Source organism: Oryx dammah, unplaced genomic scaffold (assembly GCF_014754425.2).
Source record: "Oryx dammah isolate SB20612 unplaced genomic scaffold, SCBI_Odam_1.1 HiC_scaffold_19, whole genome shotgun sequence".
In the NCBI taxonomy this organism is placed as follows: domain Eukaryota; kingdom Metazoa; phylum Chordata; class Mammalia; order Artiodactyla; family Bovidae; genus Oryx; species Oryx dammah.
The window spans coordinates 38,507,770-38,519,128 of NW_024070203.1; the positions used below are offsets into that span (position 1 = coordinate 38,507,770).

Here is an 11,359-nt window from a genome sequence, read left to right on the forward strand (position 1 = left end):
GGTCCCCCTCTCCTCGTCCCCAGTTGCTTTCATCTCTCCTGTCACTGCCATCTGGTCTCCCCTCCCATCCTCCCCGCGCCCTCCCAGATTCTAGTACCTCATGGCTTTGCTGCCTCCCAACTTCCACACAGGAGATGAGAATGGTTAGACAGCATCACTGACTCAATGGGCATGAATTTGAGCAGACTCTGGAAGATGGTGGAAAACAGAGGTGCCTGGCGTGATGCAGTCCATGGGGTCGCAGAGTCAGATATGACTTAGTGACTGAACAGCAAACTTCCACGCCTTCACGCCTTCTGTTTACTTCCTTCTCCAGCTTTCTGTCCATGCCTTCTCACTCCACTGTTTGTTGTTCAGTTGCTCAGTCAAGTCTGACTCTTTGTGACCCCGTGGAGTACAGCATGCTAGGCTTCTCTGTCCTTTCCCAGTTCCTGGAGCTTGCTCAAACTCATGTCCATCAGTCGGTGATGCCATCCAACCATCTCATCCTCTGTCGTCCCCTTCTCCTGCCCTCAATCTTTCCCAGCATCAGGGTCTTTTCTAATGAGTCAGCTCTTCGCATCAGGTGCCCAAAGTATTGGAGCTTCAAATTCAGCATCAGTCCTTCCAATGAATATTCAGGTTGATTTCCTTTAGAATTGACTGGTTTGATCTGTAGTTAGGTCTTAAAAAAAAAAACAAAACAGCTCACACTGTGGTTCCCTGAAAGTTACCTGTTTGGGCTTGTTAACATTTCATCCAGTGGGTCTGTACAAAGCAGTGTTGTCATATCAGGACACCCCATAGCCATCAAGCAGCCCCCACAGCTCATTTCCTTCAGGTCAGATCCCTTTCCCTGGAATCTTCAGCCAAGATAACAGAGCTGTGCTGTGTTACAGATCAAGGGGCCTCTGTAGAAGGCACAATCTTTGACTTTTTTTGCTCAGCACAGTGATCAGAGCTTTGTGGCTAAAGATTACATTCAGTATTTCCCTGTACTATGGTTTCTAGTATACACTGTATAAACCTAAAACAGTATCGGCTGTAAAGAGTGGGTTTTTTTTTTTTCTTGACATCCTAGGTGATAGCAATGTTGGGTATAAGTGTCTAAATGGAAACTAGAAACCTACCATCTCAATGACGAAAGGAAAATGGGTTTGATAAGAAAAGGTGAAAAGGGTTTAGAGGGGCTGAAGGGTGACCGCATGATGTTTTTAGGAAAATGAAGGTTAAAAAAGACATTGCTCAGCTATTCCATATGTACAGGGAGTGCAGAACTTGGTGGTTGGGTTTCCATAGCGGCAAGAAGCAACCTTATCAAACCACAGATTGCAGTCCTGGGAGAAGCTTCTAAAAGCTTCTAAGAGCATGTTCTTAGATGAGGGGGTGGAGTCAGGGGGTTCAAATTTAGAGTTTTATAGCTTGAAATCTAAAATATAATAAAAGTGGGAAGCCCAATGCTTCTAAAGGAAATCAACCCTGAATATCCTATTGGAAGGACTGATGCTGAAGCTGAAGCTCCAATACTTTGGCCACCTGATGCAAAGAGGTGACTCATTAGAAAAGACCCTGATGCTGGGAAAGATCGAAGGCAAAAGAAGCAGGGACCAGAAGAAAATGAGATGGTTGGATGGCATCAGTGACTCAACGGACATGAATTTGAGCAAGCTCTGGGAGATAGTGAAGGACAGGGAAGCCTGGCGTGCTGCAGTTCTTGGGGTCGCAAAGAGTCAGACACGATTTAGCGACTGAACAGCAACCATATTTCCCTGATTTTATTTGAGTGGAAGAGACTTCATGGTATGTGTTGATAGCATTCCTCCCACCCCACGGTGATTGCTAGTGGCCAGAATCAGAGACACAAGCCCTGAATTTAAGGAAGCCCTCCTTCTCCCTCTCAAGTGCCAGCCCTGCACTTGCTTCACAGCAAGTACGTCCTTAAATTTTGTGTCCTGGGCTCCTCTTGCCTGTCTTACGGGCATCCTGGCCCTCTTCATTGAAGAATGGTGGTTTCATTTTCCTAAAAGCAAAACTTTTTGGTAATTCAGATGAGATCAATCACTTTATCCTGCTTTTTATGATGCAGGTGAGTGGACTTGAACTAAACAGTGAGTTTTGTCTGTAAGTGTGTGAGATAAGAGAGGATCAAAATGCAGATTTTTCTACATGTAAAAAGAAAATCTTGATTTTATGTTGTCTTACCTTTTGTTAAGTCCCTGCGGACTATCAAAACACCTCCTGTCCTGGCTAGATCCATCCCCAGGGCTGCCAGGTGGCTGCTCCGAGCATTTTCACATCGGCGATCTGTTTCCTGTGGCCCAAGCCCTTCTCCAGACATCTCATGTTCACCTGTCTTATTAATAATTGGCTGCAACCTTTTCAATTTTCCCCTCTAATAGGCTCTCAGAGTTGCGTTACTTATCACTTTATGAGTTCAGTTCATCTAGATTTTTATATGAGTCCTCTAATGCCTTCAGGTAAATTAAAGAATCACCTGAGTAAGTTGATGCTGATGAGGGAGGCTTGGAGGCCAGCACCGACCTACAGATGGGGCCAGGGTGTTCTCTGGACACCTGACTTCACTGTCTCTAGGCTGCTTGGCAGAATTGCAACATATGTGGCTTTTCCCCAGCAGTAAAAAAAAAAAAAGTCCTGTGAACAACTCAGCGTCTCCCCCACAAAGCAATGAGATCACATTACCGCTCATTTTCTCATTGTCTGCGTGGCACCATATTCATTCATTGATTCACCCTTCTACTTCCTAAGATGCCTTTTTCTGAGTTCAGTGTACCTCATAATTTTAAGCATGGAATTTCTTCTCATCTTTTAGGAAAATATTCCAGGCTTCTTACCCCGATAGAAATAGTTACCTATATTCAGAAAATTTTTATTCATACCTTTATTCTTGGAGGGAAAATCCCTAGGAACTCTGACTTTGGGGTGTCTGTTTTCCAGATTATTGAAAAATAACTGCTTTTTGATTAGCAGTTATGAATCAATGTGAAAAGTATCAAACGTCAGGGTCACAGCTGTGGGCTGAGGTGTTGGGAAGAGAAAGGTACTTTCCCTCCCTGGGGTTCTGCCTCAGTTAGAGAGATGCTGGACAAATCATCTGGGGGCTAGTTGGCTAGGTGGTTGGATTCCCAGGGGCAGTACCCTGATGGGTCCCCAGTCTGGTCCCAAGCTTCTCAGAGCAAGAAATGATTAGTTAGTTAGGTCACCTGGAAGAGTGGGCTTAGAACTGCCTCTTAAAAAAATTATTTATTTTTGGCTGTGCTGAGTCTTTGTTGCTCTGCATGGGCATTCTCTAGCTGTGGTGCGCAGGCTTCTCATTGCAGTGGCTTCTCTTGTTGTGGAGCACAGGCTCAAGGGCGTGCCGGCTTCAGTAGTTGCAGCATGTGGGCTCAGAAGTTGGGGCCCATGGGCTTAGTTGCTTCAAGCCATGTGGAATCTTCCCGGATTGGGGATCAAACCTATGTTTCCTGTACTGGAAGGCAGATGGGAAGCCCTAGAACTGCCTCTTGCTTAATCGAAACCCACATGAAACTGACCTGTCAACCCAGAGTTCAGCTAATTCATATTTAATGCACAGCATGCCAACCACATGGTCAAGAATATGTACAACACGAGGCTCCGACGTCTGTCCTTCCTGCTTTGATCCCCAGTGTTAGGGCATCGATCCCTGAGCGCATATTACTCATCGGTCAAGTCATTTTCTTCCCACTTTCTCCCAACAATACTAAGGAGACAGTGACAATTTCTGGATCTAGAAGTCCCCGTGATGATCTTTTCAACTTGGTAGAGACTTCCTTGAGATTGGTCTTCTTCAGTGACTTGATGTTACCTTCCTGAGAAGTGGGCTTGTCACTTCGAGGGACTGGGCCTGTCAACCTTCTGTAAGCCGCACATACACTGGCCACCCCGGAGAGCCTGATCATTTCTATAGACAGCTGATGGCACCTTGAGAACTGAGGTTCCCTGTGTCACAGGGGGCCTTCCTGAAGGACTGAGCTGGTCTCGATGTTGCCTGCATGTACAGGCAATTTTTACAACCGCCACACCAAAGAGAAGAAATCATATCCACATGTATATGTATGGCTGAGTCCCTTCACCGTCCACCTGAAACTATCACAACTTTGTTAATCGGATATACCCCAATACAAAATAAAAAGTTAAAAAAAAGAAACCAGAGCAAACTGAAGGTTCACCTTGCCTACCTTTGCTGAATTTCAGAATCATTTAAGTATAACAGCAAATGCACGTTGCACAGAAGCTCAAGATTCACAAACACCACCCTCAACACACACATACGCACACACACGCTTCAACATATGAAAGACGAAGTGAACCAGTGAAAACAAAATTGTGTACTTAAAAACACTGACAGTGCATACAATCTCTCTCCCCTATGATTTCACAGTCAAGTTTGGATTCTTGATGACAAAGTTCGCTAAAAAATCTCAATTTAGTCTGAATATTTCTATTAAAAACCCCTCTGATAGAAAGATGACATCTCACTTTAGGCTCTAAGTAACATGGCAACATGCATATCAATGCCAGTATGTGTGGGTAGACTTTTCTTGTTAAAACTCTCACAACAGGCAGAGATGATTGATAATAAGATCAACTCTAGATTGTTTCTCTGCAGCTCACCTTCTCATCCCCTCCCCCTGCAAGCACAGGTTGGCTTTCTTTCACAAACACAAAGACTCAAGAGTTAAAAAAACAAAAAACAAAAAACAGCATTGGTTAGTCAGAACACTCCCCCCACTGGAAAACCACCACTGGAGGGGCCAGGAAATGACAATTTTCAGCCCCCTGTGGTACGTGAGTTATAAACCATACACAGCGTCATGTGAAACCAGGGAAATTCATACATTGCAGGAAAATCTCCCCCTCCCCCTGGACTTGTCGTGTTTTGTTCCCTGTGAATCGGATTCCTGTCTTTTCCTACGGAGCATCTATGGTTCCCGCCGGAAGGAAACAGAAAACTTCAATTCTCTGAAGGGAAGTACCACACGTGCAGGGTACAGGGCTTGGCTGAAACCCGGGTGCGCTTCCTCAGGGGGATCTGCAGGGTTTTCTCAGCTGTGAAAGCAACAAAAAGATAAGACCCAGGACATCTTCCTCGTTCCAAAAAAGCCAGTTCCTTACTGTCTGCAGAAACAGTGAATCCTTAATATTGAAGGGACTCCAGCAATTTTAGAATGAAGCAGCCCCTCCTCTTTTTGAATTTCACTTCTCTCTTGGGTGAGGGCTTCTGATGATTTCTTCAAAAACTTTAAAGTATGCTAAGTCCCTTACATACGACCACATTGCGTTCCAGGAGCATGTTTGTAAGTCCAGTTTGTTTTTAAGTTCAACAAAGTTAGCCTAGATACCCAATTAACACAATCAGCTATACAGTACTGTACTGTAATAGGTTTATAATATTTTTCATGCAAACAATACATAAAAAATAAACATTGTTTTTCGTCTTACAGTACACTGCCTTGAAAAGTACAGTAGTACAGTACAACAGCTGGCATACAGGGGAACATTCACATCTTTGAAAGTTCATATGCAGGGGCTTACTGTACAGGTCCCTTGGTATCTGTCTGGGCTGGTCTCAGGGTGTCTAAGGATGTTCAAGTCCTTTATATAAAACAGCACACACACACATGCACATCCTCCTTTAAACTTCTCTAGAGTAGTTATAGGGCTTCCCTGATGGCTCAGATGGTGAAACATCCGCCTGCAATGTGGGAGACCTGGGTTCAATCCCCGGGTTGGGAAGATTCCCTGGAGAAGGGCATGGCAATCCACTCCAGTATTGTTGCCTGGAGAATCCCCATGGACAGAGGAGACTGGTGGGCTATAGTTCACGGGGTCACAAAGAGTCGGACACGACAAGCAACGAAAACACGGCAGAGTAGTTATAATACCTAATACAATGTAAATACTATGTCAATAGCCGCCTACGTGGAACAAATTCAAGTTTTGCTTTTTGAAACTTTCTGGAATTCCTTTTTCCCCTGAATATTTTTGATTTGAGGTTGGTGGAATCTGAGGACCCAGAACCCGTGCACTAGAAGAATAGGTCACTGGGTTTGTGGCTCCATTTGTCTTCTACTATTGTGAAATAAAACCACATTCTGCTCGTTTCCGTAGGTAAGAGCAGAAATGACTGGATGGAATGCCCGTCAGCCCATGCGATTTGAAGAGACATAGTCTGAATCCTCAAATACTTTGAACACTAAAAAAAAAAAAAGAATAGCAGGAAACACCGCATCAGAAGCCACAGAACATTTTAATATTAACCTGTGTGGCTGGTGTTGGTGTGCAAGGTGACGGCTTCATCTCTAATGTATTTGGAGATAGTGCCCTTCCGTAAATTTAAACAGCTCTGAGTCCCTCTTCTATAAAATCCAGTTTGGTCTTAACAGTTCCTCATGGTCAAGTGTGTTCGTCATTTTGTTTTTCGGTTTCAATTGAAGTTCGTAAACTGAAACAGCCATTGCCCCATTTCAGCTATAGGACTTTTGGGAAGTTATTCACACCCTGCACCTCTTCATGTATTAAGTGAGGGTAATAATAGTATCTTCCTGTGAGGGTGCTTCTCTACTGATTAATTTAACGAATAACACTGCGCATCCCGGATGTGTCAGAATGGGTCTGAGAGCAACATGGAACTTGTGTCCCATCCATCCTGCTGGGTTTTGTTGCTCAGGGAGAAAAATGAATAAGTAAGCAAGCAAACAAAAAAGCAATTGATGTTAAGAGTGATGAAGGAAAACAGGGTGATTTGTTTGAAAAAAGGTCTCTGTGAGGCAGGGACATTTGAAGAGTGAAAAAAATTTTGCTAGGCAAAGGCTAGATATTCCAGGTGGAGGGAGGAGCATGTGCAAAGGCCCTGGGGTACAGACGCTTTTGAAGGTTGGAGAAACTGAACACCGCCCTCTGGGTTGGAGGACCGTGCTGGGGGCCATGGGAAGCACTCAGAGCTCAGTTCTGGAGCACTCTGGGAGACTCCTGGAGGACTTTACTCAAGAGCCACACTTGATCTCATTCACATTTTAAAAAGCCCTGGAGGAGGAAATGGCAACCCACTCCAGTATTCTTGCCTAGGAAATCCCATGGACAGAGGAGCCTGGCAGGCTACAGTCCATGGGATTGCAGAGTTGGACACAACTGAGTGACTGAGCATGCATGAGCACATTTTAAAAGGAGCTCTCTGGCTACTGCTGTGTGAAGACTGGGCAAGGGGTAGAGCTAGAGTTTCCTTTGTAAGCATTAAATGAGATAATGAATGTTTGGCATTTGGTGCAATACTTGACACAAAGTAACTGTCCAGTTGATGTGACTGATTGCTATTAGCAATTATTACCAGTGTTAATAGCAATAATGCTTCAGTTTGACATTATAGTCTGATGCTATACATTCAAATGTACACCTAAAATTAAATGTCCTCTCTGATTTTAGTCACTACCATGCCAAAAAGAATTGTCAGGAGTTGGGCCATGAGTTTATCCACCTAGCTGAGTCTCAAAGCCAACACTGATTCCTAAACTGTTTATGATTGTCCATATAATTAGCTGCATGTGTTGAAGGTCAACTTTTTAAGAAGAAAGTTCATGAAACATTTTTCACTAATTAAATTACTATACCAACCTATAAAAGAAGCCACTTCTTGAAAACACTATTTTTCAGAAATGCAAACTGACTCCTGTGAGGTCTGCTTCTGACCTGAGGGCTTCCCTTGTGGTAAAGAATCCCAGCTGGTAAAGAATCTGCGTGCAATGCATAAGACCCCAGTTCGATCCCTGGGTTGGGAAGATCCCCGGAGAAGGGAAAGGCTACCCACTCCAGTATTCTGGCCTGGAGAATTCCATGGACTGTATAGTTCATGGGATCGAAAAGAGTGAGTGACTGACTTTCACTTTCACTTTCTGACCTGAAGGAGGATATGAGTGGGGAGAATATGTGTTTGGAAAACCAGCCTCTCCGTGCTACATCTCCAGCTTCAGGAAAGGACCTGTGTTGGCTGCAGAAAATCAGGATGTGTGTTCTCCATTCAACTTGCTCTCTGGTGGGCTTCTAGTGCTCGTGGCCATCTCCTCTCCTCGGGGCTTCCCAGGTGGTTCACTGGTAAAGAATTCGCCTGCCAATGTAGGAGACGCGGGTTTGATCCCTGGATCAGGAAGATTCCCTGGACAAAGAAATGGCAATCCACTCCAGTACTCTTGCCTGGAAATCCCATGGACAGAGGAGCCTGGTGGGCTATAATACTTGGGGGTCCCAAAGAGTGGTACAAACCTGAGCATGAATAATGATGGCTATCTTCTCACCTTCCAGGCATGGGCAGGACTGGTGAGCTAGGAGTAACCCTGTGGACCCTCGCAGGCCTCTCTAAGGCTCAGTCTTATATCTATCAAATGGTGTGGTAAGTGTCTTCCTTTTAAGGCTGTGAAGACTTAGAGAATTCATCAAAGTGCTTCCATAGCGTCTGACACATAAAAAGAGCTCAACAACTAACCGTGGAGGCAATTATTGTTATTTGAAGGCCAAAGTCCCCTTCCCCTTATCCCACCGGTTTAATTCCAGATAAAAAGGATGGTTCTAGTTTTTAAAGTAGCATTGCTTTGGCGATTAGAAAAATTTTCGTGATGACATTTTATCTCTGACCCTAGTTTGACCTCTGAGCTAAGAGGATACCTGGAACAGAGCCTCCGGGAAACTGGTTCCAAGCTATCGAATCTAGAGTCACAGACTCACAGCCTTGTGGGAGGCGGCCTCCAAACCTGGCTGGAAATCGCACTTGTAACCTGGGAGTTTGATAAGCCAAGGGGCCGGGGGTTTCAGTTACCGGCTCCTCCGTTTTTCTAACCGACAGTAATTACCTCCGCAGTGCTCCGATGCTAAACAAAGATGCTGCTCGAGCGCGATTTTCTCAGGCACAGGTGCCAGCTGGTACCTCGCCGGGCAGCTGACCGCCCGGGCGCTCCCAGGCGCGTTCCGGTTCCCGGGGCCCAGCCCCTGCCCACCAGAGCCAAACAAAGACAGCCCGGCCTCCCCGTCCACCCCGCCCTTCCCCCCGCGGCCTGGAGGAGCCCCGTCCCTCCTTCCAGCCCTCCCTCCTCCCCCGCCCCTCCGTAGCCCTTCCCCTGCTGCCCTCCCTCCCTCCCACTGGTGGTTTCTTCCTGCAGCAGAAATCCAGGAAGCCGCCCCCTACGTTTCCTCTGCCCGCAATTTTCTCCAGGGCCTAACTCACACCCGACTCGGCTTGATCTGGGGTTCCCTTTTCTCTGCCCCAGGAGAACACCAACTCTGGGAGTGGGAGCTTACTAGAGAAGGTGGCTTATTTTTGAGTCTCATAATTGACCTTTCATCAGCATCATTTAAAAAAAAAGCATATTTGAAGACAAATTACAGAAGAACAACTGTGACGCTTGTGTGTGTCTCTGTGTCGTACACACACACACACAAAGCCCCTTTACATGTTAGTCAATAGAGCTACAGAATGAGTGGGTTTTCGGTAACTTTAATCTCCTAATTCATTGTGTCTGCGGTGCGGGTTGCAGAGCTGAAAGGGTGTAACAGCAGGCTGGTCTGGCACACAAACACATTTAAATGTGACCGGGTGGGGGTTGCCCACCTTACGAGGAGTGGTTGAAATGCTGCCAAGAAAACAAAACAAAAACAAAACAATAGGTGGGGTGGTTGAGGGCTGGGGGGGTCGGAGTTGCAGTTTCTCCGCAGGGCGGAGGCTCCTTTAATCCCGCCGGCTCCGAGGCGGCCGGGGGTCACGGCCCAGCTGCTCGGCAGGAAGGACAAAGGGCAAGGTGGGCGCCCGGGGCTGGCGGCGGGGCGCTGGGCGGGCGCGACCGAGGCCCGGGTCTGGGCGCCCACCGCGCGCCGCCGCCGCTGACCTTGACTTGTCCCTCCCGCCGCGGACGCGGGAGGGGACCCGGGCCAGATGGGCGTCCCGCGCGTGACGCCTGCCTCCGCCCCCGCGCCCTCGCGCAGCTGTCGCCGGCCGCTCGGGGGCCCCCCGCGCCGCCCCCGCACCTGCCTGCCCCGCGCACCCCTGCGGTCCCCAGGCCCGGCCCACGTTCGGGAATCCCCGCCAACAAAGGCGATCGGGGCTCGGCCGGCTCGGGGTCGCCGTCCTGTGGGTCCCGGGGGGCCCTGGACTCGTCGCCCCGCGGGGGCCTCAGTGGCCCCTGCCAACCGCATGCCCGGACCACTGAGGACACCCGCGCCCTGCGAGTCCCTGGAGGCGCCCCGCACAGGGCCTGGCCGGAGGCGGCTTGGGGAGATCCATAATTTATGATGTTGTTCTTACCAGTCCGGTTTGGGATTTCACAAGCCTGGCCTGTGTTTTTTTCCCATTTGTTGCTTCCGTCTGTGCTTTCGGAGACGACGCGGCTTCCCCTCCCCAAGACAGTAGTTACCTTGTAGAATTCTTGTGATAAGAAAGGAAAAAGTGAGTTTCCACCTGAGGCCTTGCTCAGGGGGGTAAGAGGAGCCCAGGTAAGGGGGCGGGGCTGGAGGAGCTGGCGGGGTCCCTTGCGGACCTTCCCCTAGCGTCACCCAACTAGGTAGGATAAAACCCTCTTTTTGCAGAGTTGGGGTGGGAGGTTCCCGTTGAGAAGCCGTGAGAACAGATCCTTCGCTGCTCTCACTATTAATACCAGTCCTTTTCCTCATTTGTAACTAAACCTCTGGGCCCTGAGTGGTTTTTTAGCACTGCAAGGTCGCAGAAATGTTGATGGTAAGCAAGAAAGAAAGGGGTTAATTGCTCCCCCTTGCACCCCGACCTGGCACTGACCCCAGCAGTGCAGCCAGGCAGTCTCAGGTGCTCCTAACTCAGGATGCATTGGGGGGACCCTTTGGCAAAGGCTGCTTCTGTTCTGAAAATTCTTTAAATTGCTGTCATGATTGGGGAAAGATTTATGGATTTTCTCACGTCTTAGTGCAATAAGTGAGTAAATGATAGGGACAACAAAGGACCCCACAGTAAGTTGGGGGAAGTCCTTTTCCTTGTTCCCTTTCCTTTAAAAAAAAATCTTGAAACTTATTCTAGGCCCCTTGTGTTGCTAAATGGATATGGGACCAGAGAGGGCCTGTTGCCAATGCTTTTTCTGAGACTGGAGCCTGCAAAGACCTGGCCGAGAGGGGCTCTGAGGAGGTTGGATCCCTGAGGCCCCAAGCCTGGGGCCTGGGAAGAGCCTCGAGCTCCAGAGCCTGCCTGTAGCTGGGTCATTTCGTGGTTCACAAACAACAATGCAAGTTGAAGCCACAGTCGCTGTGGTTCTAGGCAACCATAATTAGTCACACAGTCAGTGACCCAGTTACGGCACACCCACTTTTAAAAGGACATTTGTCCACATCTTGCTAC

General features: G+C 47.7%; 1 long non-coding RNA gene across 1 annotated transcript; it reads right to left on the bottom strand.

The window, feature by feature from the left end:
• Nucleotides 1-3,544: 3,544 nt before the first annotated feature.
• Nucleotides 3,545-10,541, bottom strand: LOC120878608. The gene is made up of 2 exons (XR_005724587.1): nt 10,304-10,541; nt 3,545-4,098 (listed from the first exon to the last, which is right to left on the bottom strand). It is a non-coding gene; the product is annotated as an uncharacterized LOC120878608 (long non-coding RNA).
• Nucleotides 10,542-11,359: the final 818 nt, after the last annotated feature.